Here is a 26,343-nt window from a genome sequence, read left to right on the forward strand (position 1 = left end):
AAACATCCAGGGCTTTCCAGCAATATATAATAGTCCATACTTTGGCCAAGAATTGACGACGTAAACTGGCGTTCAACGCCAGCCTTCTGCCCAAATCTGGCGTCCAGCGCTAGAAAAGGATCCAAAACCAGAGCTGAACGCCCAAACTGGCACAGAAACTGGCGTTCAACTCCACAAATGGCCTCTGCACGTGCAACACTCAGGCTCAGCCCAAACACACACCAAGTGGGCCCCAGAAGTGGATTTATGCATCAATTACTTACTCATGTAAACCCTAGTAGCTATTTTATTATAAATAGGACCTTTTACTAGTATTTTTGACCATCTTTGGACGTCTGGTTCTTAGATCAGAGGAGCTGGCCATCTCGGCCATGCCTGGACTTTTACTTATGTATTTTCACGGTAGAGTTTCTACACTCCATAGATTAAGGTGTGGAGCTCTGCTGTGTCTCGATGAATTAATGCAAAGTACTACTGTTTTCTATTCAATTCTTCTTATTTCGCTTCTAAGATATCCATTCGCACCCAAGAACGTGATGAAGGTGGTTACCTGAAACTAGTTATTTGGGCCTAATCGTGTGGTCCGAACTCCTTTTAGTGGTGGTATCAATGTCTTTTCTAATAGGGCGAAGCTGTTCGAGGTCTTTAAGTGAAAATGGGAGTAGTACCTGTAAAGGACTCCAATACTTAGGTTAGCAAGGACTTTAGGCATGTTTGAGTAGATTAGAGTTGAGAAATACCTATGTAGAGTGGGGTATTTATACAGTAGAAAGATAATCCTTGTTATCTTTCTGTAACTTACCAACCTATAATGTTGGGTGGTTACTTCCCCTTTTGTGTATGAGTTGTTGAGGTCCCATATTTGAATTGTTAAGTAGATTCCTAGGTGCAGTTAAGATTCTGCATATTGGTTTGACACGCGGATTAATGAGCCCATTCCCTATTTAGGTCAAACAGATGGGGGAAGGTCCCCTAGACCTTTCTTTTATAGATTAGACTTGTCCACTTTGGGCCTAGCTAGTTTCATTTCTAAATCAGGGTATGAATAGTTCCCCTGCTCGAGGTAGAATTCAGGTAAGTTGGACTCGAACAATTTGGTGCTCAAGTTGCGTGATGCAAGTTAGCATCTTGAACGTGATCTTATCTGAAGAGGTCGGTCACTCAATGTGATTTTGAATTAATGTGATGTTTCATACATCTGTAATCGTTTGCGTATCTTTTTAGTTACTTTGGTAATTATGCACAGTATTAAAAGCTTTTTAAAAGAAGGTGAATTGGCCAATTTTCCCCTATTCAAAGCTATATAATCTTGACTCCTCCTCTTATTCTTCTTTTTTGTTTAATTTTCTTTGTCAAAGGATATCTCTTCTCTCTCACAAGGATCTTGCTTTCTCTATGCGCAAAGACTCTCCTTCCACCCCGAGCCGTTTTTCCAAGTTTTCTTCTTCCAGACTTTGGTGTTTCTATCATCATAGTCACAATGCACCCTTCTTTTGTTTCTTTCATTATTCTGCTTTTGGAGGTTAGCTTTTATTTCCTTTGATTCTTGGTTCTGTTCTTGCTCATTTAGTTGCCATTGTTGTATGTTATTGTGGTCTTCCTTTATATAGATGATTTTCGCATGATTCTTGCGTAAGATTTACTTTTGAAATGTAGAATGTTGTTCTATTATAGCCTTTGAAAATATGTACTATGACTTTGTAGGATTTTGTAGTTTCTGAAAAAATGGCACTTATTCTTATCAAGAAGGCTCAATTTATAGGTGCACTTCTTTAATATAAATTATCCATCAATTAGAGGTAGAGAATTCCTCTCTCTCCACCATTAAAACTCAATGTCTAAAAGCCAGGGATGTTTATCATATTTTATTTAGCATGTTACCAAAATAACTTTACAAGTTTTATAATCTCCTACTTAAAGCTAATTATGGTAAATTTTCAAAATTCATATTGCTCATGTATTCAATAGGCCATATAAGGATCTACACCATTCAAACTTTTTAGTGTTGATTGATTTTGTCATAGCATCTGCTAGTTTATCTTTAATGTAAATCTTCTGCGTGTTAATACTCCCTTCCTCTACTAATTTTCAAACAAAGTGATATTGTACTCTAATGTATTTTGTTCTTGAATGAAAGGCAGAATTCCTTGCAATTGGCAAAGTACTCTGACTGTTAGTCTATCACAATACACATGAATCTTCTATTGTGCGTGTCTGAGTTCCTCCGTTAATCTTTTGATTCAAATAGCTTCCTTGCATGCTTGTGTAGTTGCCATATATTTAGCTTCTATAGTAGATAGAGATACATATTCTGTAACTTAGATAGCCAGTTCGCAATTCCTCCTGCAAGTATGAACATATATTCTATAATAGATTTTCGTTTATCAAGATCACCTGCAAAGTCTAAATCGATATATCCATGGACAATGAATTATGATCCTCCAAAGCATAATGCAACATTAGAGGTCCATTTGATGTATCTCAGAATCCTCTTAACAGCATTCAATTCTCTTTACTCGAATCTGCCATAAATTGACTTATCATCGTAACTTCTTTAGAAATATCTTGCTTTGTACAATTAGCATACATAAGGCTTCTCACCGCTGATGCATACGGTACTCGAGACATTTTCATCCTCTCTGCTTCACTACTAGGACACATACTTGAGGATAATTTAAAATTTATAGGAAGTAGGGTTAAAATTAGCTTACATTCTAGTATGTTAAAACATTGCAAGATCTTCTTCAAATAATTATTTTACAATAGCAAAATCTTCATATTCCTTTTGTCTCGGTGTATTTGCATCTCTAAAATATTGTTTTCTGGTCCCAAGCCTTTCATATCAAACTCTCTAGCCAACTGTGCTTTCAATTCTTGGATTTGATCTTTGTTGGGGCCTACCACCAACATGTCATCAACATATAACAGTAAAATGATGGAGTCCGCATTATCACCAAACCTCTTGTAGTAGGTATAATAATTTGAACTAAGTTTGTTGTATCCAAGGCTAACAAATTAAAGAACCAAATCTCTTGTACTAACACTGTAGTGCCTGCTTTAGACTGTACAGAGATTTAGTTAACCTGCAAACCAAGTTTTCTTTTCCTTGTTCTTCAAAATCTTTTGGTTGAAACATATATATATCTTCTTAAAGTTTTCTATGAAGAAAAACATTCTTTACATCTAATTTCTCTAGACGTAAATCAAATGTAGCAAACATAGCCAAAACTACCCTGATAGTAGTTAGTCTCACCATTGGAGAAAATTTCCATTGAAGTTAACACTTTTTGAGCATATCCTTTGACAACCAATCTTGCACGATATCATTTTACCTGATCATTACGATCTCGATTGATCTTGTAAACCCATTTGTTACTAATGGCTTTCTGAACTGCTGGAAATGTAACAAGTTTCTAGGTATAATTTCTATGTAATGCATCAATTTCTTCTTGCATTGTTGTCATCTACATAGAAGCATCTGGATTGCACATAGCCTCCCTAAAGTTGTTGGCTCTCCATCTTTTATTAGATGATAATATGCATCATGGCTTGTCAAAATAATTTTAATGCCATGATGGTGTTTCTTTTTGTCGTGTGAATCGATGAACTTCTATGTGATTGGCCTCTGCTTCTTGTTCTTCGTGCTCTGGTTTTACTTCAAAAAAATCACCTTCTCTGCATTTTTCATCTATTTGAACAGTGGTTATCTCTTTAATAGTACTGCCATTTTTTGTTCTCTTTGCAAATTATCTTCTGCAAATATTATATCTCTATTGACAACTACTTTGTGGATAATGAGATTTCTCAAGCGATACCCCTTAACTCCGTCATCATAACCCAAGAATATACATTTCCTAGACTTTGGGTCTAGTTTTGTTCTTTCTTGGGAATCGTATATCACGTACACAGGACAACCAAATATATGTAAAGATGAATAATTAGGTGGCTTACCTTGCCAAATCTCCATTGGTGTCTTGTGGTTGATAGTGATTGATTTATTACATAACAAGCAGGTTTAACAGCTTCTACCCAAAAAGACTTGGCTAAACCTGCAGTTCGCAACATAGCTCATGCTCTTTCTAGGAGAGTCCTATTCATTCCCTCTGCTACACAATTTCGCTAAGGCGTATATGCAATTGTGAATTGTCGTTGAATACCTGCTTGCTTGCAAAATCTTAGAAAATTACTAATAACTATTCTCTTCCAATATCTGTCCTTAAACACTTGATCTTCTTTCCAAATTCAAGTTTTAACTTTGCTTTGAATATTGCAAACACGTCTAACTTCTTCTTAATCGGGTACACCCATAGCCTCCTAAAGTAATTATTAATAAATGATACAAGATATTTTGCTTCTTCTAGGGACATCTCCGGGGACTCCTATACATCATAATGAATCAATTCCAATATGTTCTTTCCCTGAGCAGTCGATCTTCTAAATGTCAATCTATGTTGCTTGCTTGTAATGTAGTGGTCACAATAGTAAGCTTACCAATTTGAGACCAAGAATGAGATTATGTTCCACAAGAATTTTCAAGCCTTGTTCTGACATGTGACTTAGTTTTCAATGCCATGTCATCGTCATTTCTTCTTGGCTTGCTGAAGCAACTGATGACTCTGCCTCTTGAAAAATATCTTCCATAAGCATGTAGATTCGCTATAATTTTTTCTACTTTTATTACCACAAGAGCACCTTTAACAACTGTCAAGATCCCACTTTTAATATGGATCTTGCAACCAAGTTCATCTAGTTACCCAATCAATAAAAAATTCTTCTTCTTTCATATGTCTTACCCCTTGAAGTGAATGAATAAGACCATCAAACATTTTTATTTTAATAGTATCCATTCCAACAATTTCTAAGGCATGATCATTTTCTATAAACACAGTTCCTTCCAAGACAGATTCATGTGTACAAAACCAATCACAATGAGGAGTCATGTGTAAGATTGCTCCTAAATCAACAATCCAGACATCAGTGAGATGTTTGCTACCTTTAGAGCTGATGACATGCTATCATGTCATGTTTTTCTATGCTTTTTCATACAAAAAATTGATGATTTGTGCTTAAATATTGAATGCTTTGGTGCTTAAATGGTATATTTCTTTGATCTTTTGATTTGATAAACTTTGTAGGAAATAAGAAGAAAAAGAAGCAAAGAAGCACAAAATAAGCTAAAAAAGAGAAAAAAAAAAGAGTTTTGGGGCACACCTTGAAGTTAGAGCACACTTTAGAGCCTTAGGCCACGCTTTTAAAAGCGTGGCCCATGACCAAATCAAGGAAGCTTGACACAAAGCTCGGTTACTAAGTGAGCGCAGCTTTATCGTGAAGAAAATTTAGCTTGGAAGCAAGATTTTTCGCTAAGTTAAACTTGGGCGTTCACAACATGACCATGCCTCCTTCAAAGGGCCATAACTTGAGCTGCATACGTTCAATTGATGTGCTTCCAGTTGCGTTGGAAAGCTGACATTTAGAGCTTTCCAATGATATATAGCAATCTATATTTGGCATGAAATTGAGGTACAAGTAAAAGGCATCTTTAAGGACCAAATACAAGCAAAAATGGGCACAAATGCATTGATGCTCAGTTGCCTTAGTTAATCGAGCATGACCCTGGGAGCAGCACCCATGGACCAAAATTTAATTAAAAACCATTTTGGATCCAATTCTTCACCAATTTGACAAGCCCGTTAACTCAAAGGCACAATGATCAATTAGATTAGGAATTTCATTTAATTGTAATTTGTTTTTAAATTCAATTTCAATTTTTATTTTCAGTTTGTAAAGCCTATATAAGGCATCATTTTCATTTTAGTAAGGGAGGCTGGCTCCATTAGGGAGCAAGTAGAATAGAGAGCTCTCTTCTCTTTGCTTTTACTTCTGAAATTCTACTTTCTGTTTTGGAATTTTGGATTGAGATTTGAAGGAATTCTGTTTCAAATCTTGATTTGAAATCTCTTTGTTCTTCTTCTGCATAATCTTAGTGAATTGAAAATTTAATCTAAGTTTCCTTTACTGCTTTCATCTTCTTCTCTTTTGCAAATTGTTCTCTGTTGGATCAAAGAAGGAATTGAGATCTAGACTTGTTTTCTAGTCTCATTGATCCCCTGAGATCTTGAATTTCTCCTTTAGATTTCATAATTGAGCTAAATTTAAATTCTATTTTAGTTTTTCTGCAAGTTTCCCTTTCTGAAATTTCACAATTTAATTTACATTGAGCATTCATTTTAATCTTCTGTTCTCGTTGCTTTCTATTCCCATTGCTTCCAATTTACTTTCATGCAATTTAAATCTTCCCGTTCCTCTGCATTCTACATTTGATGTTTACTGTGAGCTTGATTTACATTTCCTGTAATTGCTCTAAGTTACTGATTTACTACTTTTATTTAACTTTCCAGCACCCAACCCCTTTTACATTTGATGTAATTTACATTTCTTGTCATTTAAGATTTTGTCAATTTACTTTTCTTACTCTTTAAGTTTCCTGCCCATTTACATTCTGCAACTTTAAATTCACTGCTATTTACTTTCTGTTGGCTACATTTCATCCAATTTCACTTCAATGTTAGCTTGACTAAACTAATCACCCACTAAAGTTGCTTGATCCATCAATCCCTGTGGGATCGACCTCACTCTAAGTGAATTTTACTACTTGATGCGACCCGGTACACTTGCTGGTGAGTTTTAGGTGTTGGAAATCGTTTCCAACCCATCAAGTTTTTGGCGACGTTGCCGAGGATTGATTTAGATCAACAATGATTAAGTGGGTGAGAAGTTTAGATCAAGCATTTTCTTTGTTTTTGTTCTCTCTTTTAAGTTGATAGCAAGGTGTTTGAGCTATTGCCTCACTAAGAAATTCTTTCTCTGTGACATGAATTTCAATTTTCATTGATATTGCATTTTACAAAATTCAAATGGAGTTCAACTCATCTTATGGTCAAACAAAATTTTATGGGATATTACCCACCATCACCAATCTCTAATGGTGGCTGGGAATATCACCAAGAAAATTCAAATTCTAAGCACTCCAATCCATGGAGAATTGCTTCAAAGACACAAGATGAGAAAGAAAATCATATGGGATATTTCCCTCCACCACAAAATGATGCAAGTCATTATTCTAATGGTGGCTGGGAAGGGAATTCTGATGCTCCATATGATATTCATCCAAAGATGTCATCACTTGACCATCCTTCAACAGAAAGCCCCTTTCAAAACTTACCACCCACACAAATTTCCATGAACCAAGGCCTCTCAAAGCTTGAGACCATGTTTGAAAAATATAAGGAGGAGGCACAGAGACTTGAGAACTCCCTCAAAAACATGGAAGTGCTGGGAGAACAATTGTTGAATGCAAGGAAGGAGGAAATAGATAAACAAGAACACAAGGTCCCTGTGTCAAGTGAAATTGCAAAGAAGGAAGAGGTGGTAAAAATATTGGAACCTGAAACTGCACTTGAGATGACAAGAGAACTTGAACACTCACAACCTCCTCAAACTCCCCTGGACCAAAAAGTCTCAACAACTGAATCTGTGATTAAAAGATATGAAGAGGAGATGAAGATATGTTGGGAAGATCAACAAACCTCCTTCATGAAAGAGCTATTAAGTCAAATGTTGAGTGCAAAGAAAGGAGTGGAGGAGCAAGAAAGTGAGGAAGACACTCAAGAGAAGTCATAATCAATTGAAGCAAAAAAGTGCATAGGGGAAGGGCTCATTGAACCACCAACTCAAAAGGCTCTGGATGAAGATACAACTCCAATAATCACATAGCAACCAAGTCTTAAATCCAAAGAAGTGAAGGCAACTAGCAAGAGCACCAATTTTGTCCCTAATCCAGCAAGCAAGCTCAATCAAGCTATGTACAAAAGGAAGCTTGCTGAAGAGAGGCCAAGACAAGGGACAATAGCTGAATCTTCTCCCCTCTTGAGGTCATTCCTCTTAACAAACTGGAAGAAGAGGAAGAAAGTGAAGAACATGTCAACCGTAGGTAACATTTCTTTGCTTTGTTTACTTTCTATGTTTGCTTTGTTTAAATTTCAATAAAGTGGCATATGGTTACATTCTAAGTTTGGTGTTGCCTTGCAACAAATTGTTTTCAATCTTTTTGGATGATTGCATCAAATAAAAAATGAAAGTGTCACACTAAGATTCTAAGTTTGGTGTGCCACTTATTTTCTATGCAATTTATTCAAGCAACACTACTTGTCTACATAATCATAATGCCTCTGCAGTTTTATTTTTCTCTTCTGATTTGACACTTTTTCATTCTACTTGCTTTAGTCATTTTTCTATTTTTAAATGCTTTCATTTAGTTTGCTGCTTAACTGTTTTTGTTAATATCTCACCAAGAAATCCTTATTCATGACAGATGCTTCACTTGGTGATTGTAGTTAACAAATAACAGTTTCATTTGCTTAGTTTTAATTCAAATAAATTGACATATGATTGTATTCTAAGTTTGGTGTTGCTATGCAACAAAATTTGGTTCTAATCCTTACTAGATACTTGCATCAATTCCAAGTGAAAGTGTCACACTAAGTTTGGTGTGCCACTTATCTTTTATGCCATGTATCATGCACACCCTCTTATGTTTGCAATCACAATGTCTCTGTCTCTTGTGCCTTGATTTTTATCTTTAATTTTGCTTGCTTAGAACACATATACTACTAACATTTCATTATGTAAGACATTCATGATCCATCTTAGCCCCATGACATTGTTCTAATTGTTGCTTGAGGATGAGCAAGCATTCTGAGTTTGGCAAGGAAAGGGGAAGAATGGGAGGAAAGTGACAATAATAGAGAAAATGAATTACAAGGTTGTAAAGTTCCTTTTCCTCTCATTTGTTTCCAGCACTTTAAAATTGCATGATTGTCTTTATCTTCTCTGTATGCATGTGTGGTATGAATAAGCATAGCCTAAATTTTGATTTGCAACATATTGCTGTGACATTATGACTACCAACTTGAGTTTTGTGAATTCAAAAGCAATAAAGCATCATGATCATAAACAAACAAGGTCATTAAAGAAGAATTTAGCATGTGCATACAATTATTGGAAGGCTAGTATGATTAATTGTTGCTCAATTGCATTGGATTTTATTTAATTGAAGTTTTCATCTAGGACATTTTGTGAAATCTTTTGAAATCATGAAAACCTTGAAGAAGCAATTACAAATTAAAGCAAGAAAAGAAAAAGGGGAAGAATGAGAAAGCTGAAGGCTCTGAGTACCAATGACAATTCATTTTTTAAGTACTTGTGGTGTTTATGTATCAAGCAAAAAGCTTGAAAACAAAATACTTAGAGTCAAGGTTAGGCTCAAGTGCAAATGCACTCCCTCAAAGCTCAAGGCTCTGAGCATCAATGATTAGAGAGTAAAGAGAAGAAACAAATGAGCTTATAGAAGTCCTCTAATTAAATGCTTGTGGTGCTTATGTATCAAGTGGTAATACTTGAAAACAAAGCATTTAGAGTTGTAGCTTTGTTATCAACTCATGGGGCAAAGCACCCAAAGGAGAAGCTAATAAGAAAATCAAAAGCTTGTTTCAAGGAAGAAATATAAGAAAAAGATTTCATAAATTGAGCTAGATAGAAGCATCAATCATTTACATTTCTTTTGTGATTGTAGCATGCATAGAAAACTAGCCTACCATGAACATTAAACTTGCTATTCTTCTTACCTTGGATTGTCAATCTTTATTGCATGATTCTTTTCTTGCTTGGGGATAAGCAAGGTTTAAGTTTGGTGTTGTGATGACATGCTATCATGTCATGTTTTTCTATGCTTTTTCATGCTTGGGGATAAGCAAGGTTTAAGTTTGGTGTTGTGCTTAAATATTGAATGCTTTGGTGCTTAAATGGTATATTTCTTTGATCTTTTGATTTGATAAACTTTGTAGAAAATAAGAAAAAAAAGAAGCAAAGAAGCACAAAATAAGCTAAAAAGGAGAAAAAAAGAGTTTTGGGGCACACCTTGAAGTTGGAGCACAATTTGGAGCCTTAGGCCACGCTTTTAAAAGCGTGGCCCATGACCAAATCAAGGAAGCTTGACACAAAGCTCGGTTAACTAAGTGAGCGCAGCTTTATCGTGAAGAAAATTTAGCTTGGAAGCAAGATTTTTTGCTAAGTTAAACTTGGGCGTTCACAGCATGACCATGCCTCCTTCAAAGGGTCATAACTTGAGCTACAGACGTCCAATTGATGTGCTTCTAGTTGTGTTGGAAAGCTGACATTCAGAGCTTTCCAACGATATATAGAAATCTATATTTGGCATGAAATTGAGGCACAAGTGAAAGGCATCTTTAAGGACCAAAAAACAAGCAAAAATGGGCACAAATGCATTCACCAGGATTCGAAGTGGAGTCCCACACTCAAAGCAAAAGGACGCTTTCTTCACCAACTGAGCTTTATCGTGGATCTCCTCATGAAAATGCAAGGAAAAAGGCACCAAAATGGTTTGGCAAGGGTTTGAACCCATGAACCAAGAGGAGAGCGCCACAAGTCTTCACAAAGAAAATACACCAAATGCTTCCACCAAGGCTCGAAAGTGAGCCTCATGCCACAACAAAGGAGCGCTCAGTTCACTCCATTCACTGAGCACTATACATTATTACCTTGTGCAATAGAAATTGGCCAAATACTCCCCTTAAGGCTCGAAGCTGGGAACCTCATTTGCAAGCAAAGGAGCGCTCGGTTAAGTGCATTCACTGAGCGCTACACTAATGCTTGGCACAAGGAGTTTGGTGCGCAATAAAAAGGAGCCAAAGAAACAAGCATTGATGCTCAGTTTCCTTCGTTAACCGAGCATGACCCTTGGAGCAGCACCCATGGACCAAAATTTAATTAAAAACCATTTTGGATCCAATTTTTCACCAATTTGACAAGCCCGTTAACTCAAAGGCACAAGGATCAATTAGATTGGGAATTTCATTTAATTATAATTTGTTTTTAATTTCAATTTCAATTTTTATTTTCACTTTGTAAAGCCTATATAAGGCATCATTTTCATTTTAGTAAGGGAGGCTGGCTCCATTAGGGAGCAAGTAGAATAGAGAGCTCTCTTCTCTTTGCTTTTACTTCTGAAATTCTACTTTCTGTTTTGGAATTTTGGATTGAGATTTGAAGAAATTCTGTTTCAAATCTTGATTTGAAATCTCTTTGTTCTTTTTCTGTATAATCTTAGTGAATTGAAAATTTAATCTGAGTTTCCTTTACTGCTTTCATCTTCTTCTCTTTTGCAAATTGTTCTCTGTTGGATCAAGGAAGGAATTGAGATCTAGACTTATTTTCTAGTCTCATTGATCCCATGAGATCTTAAATTTCTCCTTTAGATTTTACAATTGAGCTAAATTTAAATTATGTTTTAGTTCTTTTGCAAGTTTCCCTTTCTGAAATTTCACAATTCAATTTACATTGAGCATTGATTTTAATCTTTTGTTCTCGTTGCTTTCTATTCCCATTGCTTCCAATTTACTTTCATGCAATTTAAATCTTCCTGTTCCTCTGTATTCTACATTTGATGTTTGATGTGAGCTTGATTTACATTTCCTACAAATTTACATTTCCTGCAATTGCTCTAAGTTACTGATTTACTGCTTTCATTTAACTTTCCAGCACCCAACCCCCTTTACATTTGATGCGATTTACATTTCTTGTCATTTAAGATTTTGTCAATTTACTTTTCTTGCTCTTTAAGTTTCCTGCCCATTTACATTCTGCAACTTTAAATTCACTGCTATTTACTTTCTGTTGGCTACATTTCATCCAATTTCACTTCAATGTTAGCTTGACTAAACTAATCACCCACTAAAGTTGCTTGATCCATCAATCCCTGTGGGATCGACCTCACTCTAAGTGAGTTTTACTACTTGATGCGACTCGGTACACTTGCCGGTGAGTTTTAGGTGTTGAAAATCGTTTCCAACCCATCAATAGCCATTTGTTGCTTCGCCATATAGGATTTTTCCATCATCAGAGCTACTGGCAACACATCCTTGAAAGCTTTATCCTTTTTGAATCTTCTCTATATTCTTCTTATTCCAATAATCTTTTTGAAGTGCCCTCTCTTGCCACAATTATAACATTTGAATTATTACTTTCCTTGTAACTTTGGTCACTTTGGCTCCCACTGAAATCACGCTCCATTGATCTTCCTCTTGTCATCAATAAAACCTCTGTTTGCTTTGAGCTCTCTAATCTATCTTCCGTATTCTTGTGCCTAGATTTTTCTTCAAGAACCGCAGTAGCCATGTCATCAAAGGAAAGAAAATTAGTCAAAACATTATTGGTTAAGTTAATGATACGTTGATGATATGAATCTAGTAGACTTTGAAGTAGGAGATCTGCATGTTTGTTTTCTGCTATGTTGTATTTCAACGATGGGAGTTGGAAAAATAGCGTATTTAGATTGTTGTTATAATCTGTTGCCGATGTGGACTTACTCATTCGAAGAGTGTAAAGTCTTGTTTTCAATAACATCTTGTTGTGAAGTGACTTGACTTCATGTAATTTGAGTAGGTCTAGCTTCAACTGCTGCCACGCAATTATCTTTTCTCATAATTGCTTTTATCTTAAATTTTCATATAGAAAAATTATCCCACTAAATTTCAGAATCTCATAGTTTGTTGCCATTTTTTTAATGCGCAGTAACTCACAGTGGAAGAAAAAATTATTAATCAGCAACCTTCAACTCTAATACAGCTGTTAGGTACCAGACAAATGACACAACAAAATATAGAGATGAAAAATAAAAAATTTGAATAAAATAACTTTCTTTGAAAATTACAATTTCTCTCTATCATAAGGAGATTATAATAATACTTTCTCTAACACAAAAGGAGAATACACCTCTCTCTAAATATAGGAGAAAACCTCTAAAAAAAACTATCTATGTAATTCAATGTTTCTATTATTCTTATTGGAATTAAATGAAGTAAGTTAAGAAGGCTCAATTTGCAGGTGCACTTATTTAACATAAATCATTCATAAATTAGAGGTAGATAATTTTACCTTCTTTCTCCACCAATAAAATTCAATGGCTAAAAGCCAGGAGTACTTATCACCTTTTATTTAACATAGTACCTTGTGTCTTTTTGTTCCTGAATATTCTTTCATTTTTTTTGTCCAAATATTCCAAGTTAATGCAAATAATCTAATCAACCACTTCTTATACTCCTCTTTTCTACTAGACTCTTTTATCTAACTCTCAAAGTGTTGCTAATGCTATTTGAAATGACCCACACTTTGTTAGAAAATTATTATTTCTTAATTTATTTATCGACAATACATATATACTAGCATGAGGACCCGTGCACTTGCACGGGATCAAAGTTTTCACAACATTTTGAAAAATGAAATCATTCAATATACCCAAGATATCTTGGACAAAAAATCATATGTGATATTAATATTATAGTTTAAAAAAATACCATATTAATTTGATTGTTAATACAAAGGAAGAAAAAAGATAACCAAATAGTTCACATTTGTTTACAGCAAATATTCATACCATATAGCAAAACTTACATAGATTAACTAACAAGTTCACATATATACTATACATATTTTAAATTTTAGAGCATGAAAAACCTAGGTTCCAAAATGTAATACATATCCCAAAAGTAACACCAGAAAGTTTCAAACCACCTAAATAATTACTTTCTAGTTACAAAAACTCGAATTAGCTGATCTTTCGAAACCATCTTAAAAACACATGAATCTGTGGTTTTAAGTTTATGCATTTTTACAAAATCTTTCCATTTAGGACCAATTTTGTATATTCCTTCTCTGTTTTTACTTTTCATCACATTTATTCCAAAGCTTTTAGTAATCTTTGAGTCTTCAACGACAAACTTCTAATCTTCTGATCCTCCAGTATTAAGTAGTAACCTAATAAAGTGATACGGGATATACTGTCTAAAAAAAGTAACAATTAGTCCAAAAAAATAAAGTAACCAATAATTATGAAACTATAATTATACAAACTTACAAATCGATCAGTTTTGACATCATACCTAGTTAAGGTCTTGTAGTGATGTAAAATAATATATCTGTTTATTTCAATGATAATTTATAGAAAAAATATCATCAAACTAAAAATGACTACAATGAAAAATATAAGATGATGTTATACAAAATATTCTGAAATAATAAGTAATTCCTCTACTCAATACATTTTGTTTCTAACATACTTAACTACCAATGACTTTATATCGAGAGTGACAAAATCAAGAACACATATAACACTAGTATGATATTAAATCAAGAAAAAGTCAGCATACCCTCTTTTTTTGTTGTTGATCTATTCTTGACAGTACTTTCATATGCATTATTCTTGGAAATTCTTTGCACACCAGAACTATAAATGCAATTAATAAAAAAAAACTCAAAAATAAGGAAAAAAAGATAGAGAATAGAAAAAGCACATAGCAACATCATATTATATAATAAATTATAGACATATTTGGAAACACTACAAGAAAAAGCGTATTTTTCGACGCAAAAAATTGACGGCTATCTCTCCCATCGATATTTTTCGACGGTTTGCTATCAATATTTAAAAAAAAATTTAAAAAGAAAATAATAAAATCGACAACCTTGTCATCGATTTTTTTATGCTGCATTAAACCCTTTTTAACTATCGTCATATTGGCGACGAACCAGGGTTGAAAATACTTTTATTTTAAAATCGACGGACATGACGTCTATTTTTATATTTAAAATATCGACAATGTTTTCGTCGATAAATTTAAACGGTCTAGATTACTTTCTAAAATCAAGTAAATGGTGTGGATTTAATGTATAAAATAGACGCGAAAGATGTTACTTTTTTTTCCAATTAAAGTCGACAACTCTACCGTCGATTTTTATTGCTAAAAACACTAACCCCGCGCCCACTTTTCGCCTCCAAGTCCAGAAGCACAATTTTACCCCAAATTCCTCACCAACCCTCGTTTTATCCTTTTCTTTTTTGCATTCTTCACCAACCCACCTCCAAGTTCAGAAACAATATTGTTAATTTCCTCACCAACCCTCATTTTACCCCAAATTCACCAACCCTCATTCTCCGCTGCTGGCGTAATGGTTGCGCCGCCGTCACTCCGTTTGCTCGTGCCGCCTGTCGCTTCGCTGCTGCCACGCCGTCGTCGCTCATTCTCTCTGTTACTACCGTCACTCCTCCTACTTTAGTCCTTCTCCGCTCTCTCTCAATCGAGCTCACAAGAATCAGGTATCGTTTTCTGACTGTTACTGAACTCTTTCCAAAGCCAACTTCAGTTTCATTTGGAAATCCCCTATTTCAGGTGTAAACTTGACCTAATTGTAATATCATGTTTTCTAAATCTAGAAATCCTCGTCATGTTTATTCTAGTTCCATTTTATTTTAAGAGCTAAGACTAAGTTTAATAATTCCATAATTTCATAGAAGATCATTTTATTTCTCTGTTTGGTGGAAACAGAAGCACTCTTAATGGTGGATTCTCGTACTCACATGGTCCATATTTAAGAGCCACATGAAAGATACTCTTGCTGGGATCCTTCTTTCAATTTGTAACGAGATTATTAGGTAAATATGAACTAGTAGTAATGTAGTAATAATTTGCACCTTTGCAACTTGCATGGCCATTCTGTTCATAATATATGTATGAAGTGCCAACCTACTGGATTTTGTATTAAAGCAATATCAGATATGATTTTGAAAGTCAATTATTATGTCGACACCCATAAAGTCACAAACACACCTTTACCATAAGCATTGCTAATTTCCTTAATGATATTTTGTTCATGCTTATTGGGTTTAATGAATTTGTGAACCCAAAAGATCATAACAAACCTATACAAGAGGTTAGTTCATTCTAAGTTTTTCTGCATAATTATTTATATTTTCAAGGAAAAAATACTAAGATGTTAATATTGCTCAACAGATAATTGCTGAAATGACCAATGGAGGAGTGGATCGTTCTATTGAATATACTGGCAGCATCTAGGCTATGATCTCAGCATTTCTAGTTCTGTTCTAATCCCGCCACTTTCATTCCCTAGATTCCAATTGCAAGGTTGGCACCATTCCTTCCCTTTCTTTCTTTTTCTTTTGTTTCATTTGTTGTTGTTATTGTTGTTTTCTGAAGTGATTTTGAATTTTTGATATACTTGCTACTTTGGTTTTGAAGAAAACCGTGGCTATTTTGAGGAGAATTTAAATTTGTGAATTTGGATCAGCAAAGGTTTCAAATGCAATTTTCATCATTGTTAGTTATTGATGTTATTGTTGTTAGTTAGAAAACATGGAGCTCTTGTTTCTAGTTGTTGCACGACTCTACTTATTTTCTGCCATTTCTTGTGTAAAATCAAAAGCTAAATTAGTCATCTATTGTGCTCATATTAGTTGAAATTAAGTTAGCCCCTTTTTCTAATTGTTGAATGCTACCAACTATGTTCTTATATTCTTAAATTAAGTTATCCCCTTTTTTGGAAGAGTATCCATTATATTTCTAGCTAATTGGATAACAGAATGGAGAAGAAGAAGAGAAGTGTGTTCTGTTCTATTCTGTTTTGTTTTATTATGTTAAAGACCACATTATTAACAATACTTAATAATAAAAATACTTGTGAACGGTTTGTGGATGTCTTGGGGTTGAAAACGGCGGCATTGCCTTCCCCACTGTTGATTGTTTGCAGAACCATAGCATTTTTAATTTGTGATTTTATTAGCACTTGACTTTCTTGTGCTTACCTTATGAGTAAAATATGGGGTCCATGGGACTGAAATTCAGGTTGTGTGATTTGCTGTTCAGATTCCTGTTAATAAAAAGAACAAGAAAGAAAGGTACCAAGAGGAATTGGAAGAGCACATTGTGTCACCGATTTCTTCATTATTTGGTAAGCAGGCAAGTGAGGTTTCTATGGAGTTCACTTAGGATGTTTGATATAAAAGTGAATAGCTTTTACATTTTGCATGTAATTTATCTGACAATTTAATTTTTTAATCTTCCTCAATTGCATTATTTGACCTTAATATAAGATGTTATTTTGATTTTGTAGGCAGAAATGTCTTTGTTTAATTTCTTGTTTCATTTTAATTTTTCAACTTATTCATCTTAAAATATCATTATAGTGGAAGATGCTTCTCACACTGTGTTAATTGGTTCTCAATATGAATGAATCATAATATTTTAGATGTGTACATATATATAATAATCACCGTTGATGGATGTAAGTGAATCTAACACATTAGACTGTGCATACATAAATATGGAGCAAACCATGCCATGTGGTGATGTCCTTGTATATCTAATAAGATCGGATAATATCAAATTTTTTAGATGATTAAACATATTAATAATTAAATCAAAGGAACTTAATTAAGAGAAGCAAAAGCAAAATGAAGTGCCATTTGTTGTGATATTGAGGAAGATTAAAAATGGCTTTTAGAACATGCATGTTATATGTATACTGGACTTTTCCTTTTGTGATATTGAACTTTCAATACTCTCCTTTTTGGTAGGTGGGATCTTAAGGAGTTCTAGGAGAGAAAGATTGTTATTTATTATTGAACTTTCAATACTAAATATTCTACAGCGATCAGGACAACCACAGAGTTTTCATAGGGAGGATGATTCTGACGATCTTGATGACTCGGATGATTATTTAGACGAGCATGAGTAGGTTATTTACTTTATTTTGAATATTTTGTATTATTAGTGGATTGCAATTTAAACGAAAATAAGTTTAAGTTTAGTTATTTATCTTGTCTTGAGTCTTTATGTTAGAGGATTATTTATTATTTTGATAAGTTTGTAAACTCATTATCTAATATTTAGTATAAACGATGGCAACATTGTCTATTTTATTAAGCATATTATAGACGAAAATATTGTTGATTTTATTGAATCAAATATCGACAGAAATGGCGTCGATTTTATATAATAATATCGACGGCAACGTTGTCGATTTTAGTAAGAAGGTAAAATTCTCAAACTCATAATATAGACAGAAACACTGTTGATTTTATTAAATTATTATCGACGGCTAGGCAAGCCGTCAATTTTATTAGAATTTTGAAAAACCACAAGCTTAATAGCGTCCACCTCCGCCGTCCATTTTGCCATCAAATTTTAATATTAGCAACGGTTTAGTCGTCGATTTGAGCGTCGATTTTAACGATGTTTCTTGTAGTGAAATAAATATGTTAATCAATACAATAATTGAAATATAACATATATATAAAACTAACAATAACTAAAAAATACTGTGTAAATTCTAACCTTTTCATATTCCCATGCATCCCATTCTCTTCTATATTAGAAGCAACATCCTCTGATGCATTAAAGTAGTTTAAACCAAACTTATCTTGGATCACTTTTAACAAAGATATCGCAATAACATCTTTAAGATAATGAGATTCATAAAAATGCACATGGATTGGATCATATATCGCTTATCCACAAGAGCCACAAAAAATATTCCACTTGGGACATACATTAAGTACATCGACACCATGCTTTTGAAGTTATAGAAAGTAATTAACTTTTCTACCTCATGTGAAGGTATCCAGATTTTTCTCCCCCAGTTTTTTATCTTAAACTTGATACAATTGTCACGGTAATCAATTAGCACAATTTCATCTTTCAACTCGGCACCATATTTAGCAATTATTATATCTGAAACTAACACATCACCCTTAAAAAAAGATAGTTATCACACACATTTAATTTATTATGATAGATTTTATTATTTGGGTTATATGTAATTTATCTCTTTTTACATGGTTACTAAAAAAATGCACCAAGTATATATTATTTTAAATGTGTACCTATCATTTGTATGCACCAAATATGATTCTTGGTTCTTTATTACCTGGCCAATATTGTCTTGTACGAAAGAAATGCCTAAATCAGGTCCATTCAGTATATTTATAATATATATATATATATATAACAAGAAATCATTAATAGAAGACACAAACAATATAATGTCTACCTTTTGTGATCACTTCTACATGCAACAACACTCATGGCAGCAAAATAGTGCCTAAAAAATTTGTTTTGTTTCTCTGCACACAAATAGAAAGAAAGGAATAAGAGTGTTGGTTGAAAATGTACAACCCAGAAGACTGAGAAGAACTAAAACAGAAAAAAAAGATGCATCATAACAAAAAAAAGTAACCAGGAATAGAATTACCTTTTGGAAGATGACTGTAGTCTTCTCTTTTAGGAACATGCAGGGTAGAGATCGATGAAGTTAGTAGGACACAGTATGAAGAAGAAAAAAGGAAAAATATCTGTTAGGCTGATATTAACAAAATGAGAAATTTTATGATGTCTATTTAATAAGAGAAGAAACTTCAATTTATAAGAATAATTTTTATCTTGAAAATCGAAAGAATCAGATTCTTATCTTTTCATATTCTGAGTTTTATTTTTTATTTTTTTTACATCTTCCAACACCATGTAATTATATATTATTAATGTAACTTTAATAACAACAAATGTGATAATAATAGTAACAACATGCATTACTTATCTCAAACATCAGCATTACACCTTGTCATAAAGCATGTTTGAACTCAGCACATTCACACTTAGCACATCAAGTTATGAGCTCAATGCTTTCAAAACCCAAAACTTCACTTAATCAAATTAACCATGATCTGAAAGTATGAGTGTTGTGTCAGTTTTAAAATGTCTATTGTATTGATTTCAAATTCATGGAGGTTCCATTGGAATTGGCACATTTATAATGGAAGGGATTTCATTATTTACAAATATTATTTATATTATTTAGAAAGAAAAAAATTAATTTTGATTAAAAAAATCAATTTAAAAAAAAAGGTAAAAATTTGGGTTTTTGTATGTGAAAAAATTAATTTTTGTGTAAAAAATGGTTTTTAGGTGTAAAAATCAAATTTTTGGTATAAAACCAGTTTTTTGGTGTAAAAAATAAATACCAGTTTTTTGGTGTAAATACTGCTTTTTTTGGTGTAAAAATATGTTTTTGTGTAAAAACCAGTTTTATTTTAATAACCGGTTAAAAACCGGTTTTGAATTTTACTAATCGGTTAATAACCAAAACTATATTTTTAGTTAACCAAAAAACTGGTTTGATTTTTGGATTAACCAAACCATGAGCACCCCTAAATAATTTTGATTCAATTTAATTTTTTTAATTCGCAAGTCTTATACCATTATTATAACTATATGTTTTCTCTAGAGTATATTATAATTTTGATTCTCATAAAATTCAATTTTTTGATAAAATAATCTTTGAAAAAAGGGACATTTTATCTTTTCAAATGTGATCTTAATTTGATAAAATATAAAATTTCACTTTGTAAGTGAAAAATAATTCTTATATTTAATCCACTTTTTTGTTCATTGGTATATTAGAAGATCTATTAAAGAATAAATATAAAAAATTAATCCCTAAATCAAGTTTACATTTCTGTTGTTATATTTTAAAAATTTTTCATAAGGCACACATAAGAAAAAAAAATCTCAAAATCATTTTTACATTTTCTTATGTGTGCCTTTTTGTACCTCACTGCAATGCATAATTTGGACCTGTGACTTGAAATTTTCACCTTATATGGAACAATGAATATAGATAGATTTGCAGCTACAAATTAATTAAATAATCACTAATAATGTACTAATTAAAGCATTAACTAATACGCCCCACGATAATTTGTCAGCTGAATTGTTCAAAAATTAGAAGCAAAAAGGGACACAAATAATGTACTACCCTATTATGATGGATATGCTTAGATAACAAAATATAATGGATATGCTTAGATTAAAAAAAATTATGTCCAATACAGCTATAGGTTCTTATTATTTATCATATTTAAAACATCAATTGTCAGATACTTATAAATAACAAAATGAAACATGTTCAATACAATCCAAGATATAAACCAAAATATGTGTTTCCACAAGGTAATAGATAAAGAGCCATTTTTATGTAGGACTTAAAACCTTTCGATCACCAACTCTATGTGCTGGTTTAATATGGAGGCTAGTTTCAGGATAATTTTGTCCCTTCTCTTTAACTTATACAATTTACATCATTCTTTCTATTCAACCCAAAACTTCCACTCTGAATCTCTTCCTCTACTCCTCAGTAGGTAGAAAAAAAAGATATTATTGCCTACACTGGAAGGTGGACCAGTGATCTTCCAGATTAAACCATGCCCAGATGATTTTAGATATGCAGCAAAATCAGAGGACAAGTACTGTAGTGAATGAATCATAGTTAGAGTTTCGGGAGGGTTTTTCTATATAACCAATAACAAATACACAACCAATATTTTATATGTTTGTTAAAAAAAAGGAATGAGTTCATCAGGATCAACTTGCTAATCTAGTTGCACTCAGGTCTGAACGTGTCATGATCTTTCTATAGTAAGCAGATCGAGTGTATCTAGTGTAGGATACTTAAACATGTTAGTCATCATAGTAAAATATACCTCTATGTACAACAATACTAAAATCCAACTCAAAAGAGAAAAAATTGTACGTAACATTACCCGTTGTTATGAAATCTAACTAATTTATCCAATTTGAGGAACTTTATACTAATGCTCAATAATTTACTTGTTGGAATCTCTTGTATTTGCATACATTGTCATTCAGCTATTTGATATTTCTAATCTCCTTAACAACACTGTAGAAGAAACCCAATATTTTATCTCTTATTAGAAAACATATGTTATTACAATGATTAAGTAAACCGTAGCAGAAAATTTTAACAAAACCAAGAACAAATAGTCAGATTCAAACAAAAAATAGAATGAAGTAATTAGAAGTTTGAAAAAATGAAAACCCTGGAGAATGATAGTGATTGTGAAACATTGGAGAACACAAGCTACAGCTTCGAAGCGAGAATGTGAGGAGACGGGTAATGAAGAAAAATTGCTACCACTGTGAGGAACAGAAAGCGTGAGGCAAGGACTGCGAATATGGAGAGGCTGTCTGGCGGTGAGGAGCAGAGCAGAGAAGGACTGAGGCCGAGTGATGATTGAGGGAGAGAATGGAGTCTGATATAAGGAGTAGCAATCTTTTAATGGTGACTTTTGGATTTTGGCTTGAACTTAACCCACCAAATCCCCCTTAGTTACGGATTAAATGTTTGTAGATAATTATCATGAGGTGTATTTAGTTTTTTATTATAGGAAAATGCATATGTTATCAAGATAAGTATATATATTAAAATTCTTTAAATATCAGAAGAGGCATACTAAAATTAATCATTCGCTAAAAAAAGTTTAAACCTTTTTCAAATAATAATAATAATAACTAAAAATTTTACCAATTTTTTATTTTATACTAAATGTTAATTATAGATATCTCCATTTCCTTTATGTCTTCCAAAATTGTGTAATTATTAGTTATGAATGGCAAATAAATAACAATAAATATCATAATCATAATAGTGTGATAGATACCTCAAAGGTGGGAACCAAATTAGCAACATTGCGAATCACGAATGCTTCTCTTGGTTGAAATCCCAAAATATTCGAGGGGCAAGCCCTGGAATCTACAGAGGCAATAACCATGAACTGTTCTAGTAATTGTTAGCCAAGAATACTTATTTCTAATTACTTGGGTCAGTTCCCTCTCCAAAGCCTTCATGAATGAAGACTGGGCTACAACAAAATCATATAATAGAAAATGATTAAATGATAATTTTTGCACCAAATTTTTTTTCTTCTTAACAAAGTTACTTAATGAAAAATTACCACATAGCAAATGCATAAAGCCCTACTTCTATTATATACATTTATAAAGAAAGGCTATAAGTCTCCACCAAAAACACATTGGATCTAATATTAACATTTATAGCTCATTCAATTACATTAATGATCAATCTATATAGGATTTAATCCCTAAGTCAATAGTAGTCGCTTCCTCCTAGTCCATATTTTGATCAACTAGTGTAAACAAATAAGGACACATAGCTTAAAATTGTAGAAAGGAAGAAATTAAGAAAAGAAATACTGACTGTGTATAATTATCAGTTTTCTATTCAATACCATTAGGATCTATACCAACATATTGCCATCCATCATCAATTATAACAGACTTAGCAGGAATTCCACATTCCTCAAAGCTGCATTAAAGAACATAGAAAAATATAAGGAACATATATTATATAAAATTCAAATGAGTATAACCTAAAGTAACAATTGAAAAGTTGAACAAAAATCAATTTACAACTAATGTGTAAAAATAGAAATAAATTAGTTGAAAAGTTTCTCTATTTGTTTTTATGTTATTTGGTGTGCAAAGCAATAGTAAAAAATTGATAAGGCAAGGGAACTATTTAGGCCTCCTGATGCCAGGGCATTTTGGCCAGTTTCACTGACCTTTTCTTTACTGTTTTTAGGGTAGTTTCATGCATTTCCTTAGAAAATAAGCTAGTTTTGGGTAGATATTCACTTACATCTTGATTCAAGCATACATTGTGCACTTTACATGATTTCATGAGGATTTTGCATGAATTTAATGACAAATTGGATGTTGTACTTCCCATGACTTGGACTAGAACTTTGATGCGCTCTATTGCTTGATTTCAGGACAAAGGAAGCAAGGAAGAACCACGTTAGCAGCCACGTTAATCTAATTAACGTAACTCCTAACGTGGAATGGGAGTAACTTGCAAAGTTAATGAGAAAAGTAATCGCCAATAACGCTCTCGAAGCCATCATTGCCCACGTTAAGAGTCACGTTAACTAAGTTAACGTGGCTCTTACTTTGGTGAGGAACGTTAGTGACAAAGGTAAGTGTCACTAACGTTCTCGAAGGTTGGCAAGCCTATGTTAAAAGAGTCACGTTAACTAAGTTAACGTGGCTCTTACTTTGGTGAGGAACGTTAGTGACAAAGGTAAGTGTCACTAACGTTCTCGAAGGTTGGCAAGCCTATGTTAAAAGAGTCACGTTAACTAAGTTAACGTGGCTCTTACTTTGGTGAGGAACGTTAGTGACAAAGGTAAGTGTCACTAACGTTCTCGAAGGTTGGCAAGCCTATGTTAAAAGAGTCACGTTAACTAAGTTAACGTGGCTCTTACTTTGGTGAGGAACGTTAGTGACAAAGGTAAGTGTCACTAACGTTCTCGAAGGTTGGCAAGCCTATGTTAAAAGAGTCACGTTAACTAAGTTAACGTGGACTCTAACGTAGGAAAGGGGGAGACTTCTCAACGTTATGGAAAGGTAAGTGCCAATAACATGTGCGAAGGAAAAAGAGGCAACGTTAGTAGCAATGTTTGTGCCACTAACGTTGGAGTTAACGTGGCTCTTACTTTGGTGAGGAACGTTAGTGCGATCACTTAAGATTGCCAAGGAGATCAATGAGTGCATTGATTGAGGAAGAGATGTAAATGAGATTGATCATGAGAATGCAACATCTCCTGAGCCCAATGAACTCCCCATTTCTGATCTTACCCATTCTCTTTAATTTCTGTCATTTACTTTTATGAGCAATTACCCCATTCCCATTTAAGATTCTGCAATTTACTTTCCGTCATCTACATTCAACTCTTTATTTCTAGCATTTACTTTTCTGTTATTTACTTTCCCACCATTTAATTTTCTGCAATTCTCAACTCAAATTCTGATTCGCTCAACTAGAACATTCCTCTAATTAAAGTTTCTTGATCAATCAATCCCTGTGGGATTCGACCTCACTCTATTGTGAGTTTTTACTTGACGACAAATTCGGTACACTTGCCGAAGGAAATTTGTTATGAGACAAGTTTTCCGTGCATCAAGTTTATGGCGCCGTTGCCGGGGATTGATTGTGCATCAACAATGATTAAATTGGAAGATAACTAGATTGAGCATTTTTGTTTTGTTTGATTTAATTTTCTATTTGAGTAATTTACTTTCAGTTCTGGTTAATTTCTTTCCTTCCCCCTACTTTTTCAATTTTCTTGTTATTTACAATTCAGTTCACTAACCCACTAACTGTTTGATATATTGCATCTCTCACACTAACAGTAACTCTAATAGAATACTTTCTGCATTTATTTTCCTTGCTTGTGCTTTGTTGGTTGTATGACAGGGAGAAGAAGCAGGGCTTCAACTTCTTTTGATTCTGAACCTGAGAGACTCAAGGATAAGGCAGCCAAGTGGCTGGAGTCTTTCCCGAAGGAGAGCTTGACAACCTGGGAAGATGTGGTGAACAAATTCTTAGCAAGATTTTATCCCCTCAACGAATCAATAGGCTGAGAGCTGAGGTCCAAACTTTCAGGCAACAAGATGGTGAGACTCTTTATGAAGCTTGGGAGAGATTTAAGGACCTAACAAGTAGGTGCCCACCAGATATGTTCAATAAATGGGTGCAGCTCCACATTTTCTATGAAGGGCTCTCTTATGAATCAAAGAAGGCAGTAGACCATTCATCCGGAGGATCTTTGAACAAGAAGAAGACCATTGAGGAAGCCATAGATGTCATTGAAACAGTAGCAGAGAATGATTATTTCTATGCTTCTGAAAGAGGCAACACTAGAGGAGTAATAGAGCTAAACAATGTAGATGCTCTGATGGCCCAAAACAAGCTTATTACCCAGCAGCTGGCTGACCTCACTAAGAAGATGGAGAGGAACCAAGTAGCAGCAATCACTACTTCATCAACAACCCAAGAAGGAGTGAATGAAGAAGCAGAGGGTAGTCAGGAGCAAGCCAACTACATTGGGAATTCACCTAGGCAAAACCATGATCCATACTCTAAGACCTATAACCCTGGATGGAGGACAACCAATGGATATAAGTCCAAGGCAAGAGGGGAGGACTTGAAGCATTATCAACCTCCCTGATGAAGGAGAAACGTCAAGCTAGTAATGCTAAAGAAGTGCTTCATGGGAGGCAACCCATGTTTTATATTCTTTTAATAGTGAATAAGTTAATATTCATGAATTCCAACCCGAACTCGACAAACACTTGGTGAAATCCTTATTATGCAGTATATAGTGAAGAACAAGTTTGGTGTTCAAAGCATGCCAAGAAAGCATGGATGCAACTCAGAGCATGCTAGTCTTGGAGCTTTGAACAAAACTTTTCATCACAGTGCTCCAAACTAAGTTTGGTGTCACCCCAAGGTGCCACGAATATGCATATAAGGATACACAGTTAGTTAGTTAGTTGGTGTTCGTGAATAAACAATCCAATCCTTTTTCTTTATTATTCTAGCCGTAAATTTTAAATTTTTATGATATTAATTTTTCTTATTTTTATAGGGAAAAGGAGAGGAGCATTGAAGGGGATTGATTGGACAATTAAATGAAAAAGGTTCGGCCACTCCATGAAGAGAAACTACACCCTTGTCTCAAGAAGGAATGCATTGGAAAAT

The 26,343-nt window shown here is 33.7% G+C and overlaps 1 long non-coding RNA gene across 1 annotated transcript; it reads left to right on the forward strand.

The window, feature by feature from the left end:
- LOC110265631 lies at positions 15,777-16,012 on the forward strand. Its single transcript, XR_002351803.1, has 2 exons — positions 15,777-15,843; positions 15,924-16,012. It is a non-coding gene; the product is annotated as an uncharacterized LOC110265631 (long non-coding RNA).

Source organism: Arachis ipaensis, chromosome B08 (genome assembly GCF_000816755.2).
Source record: "Arachis ipaensis cultivar K30076 chromosome B08, Araip1.1, whole genome shotgun sequence".
In the NCBI taxonomy this organism is placed as follows: Eukaryota; Viridiplantae; Streptophyta; class Magnoliopsida; order Fabales; family Fabaceae; genus Arachis; species Arachis ipaensis.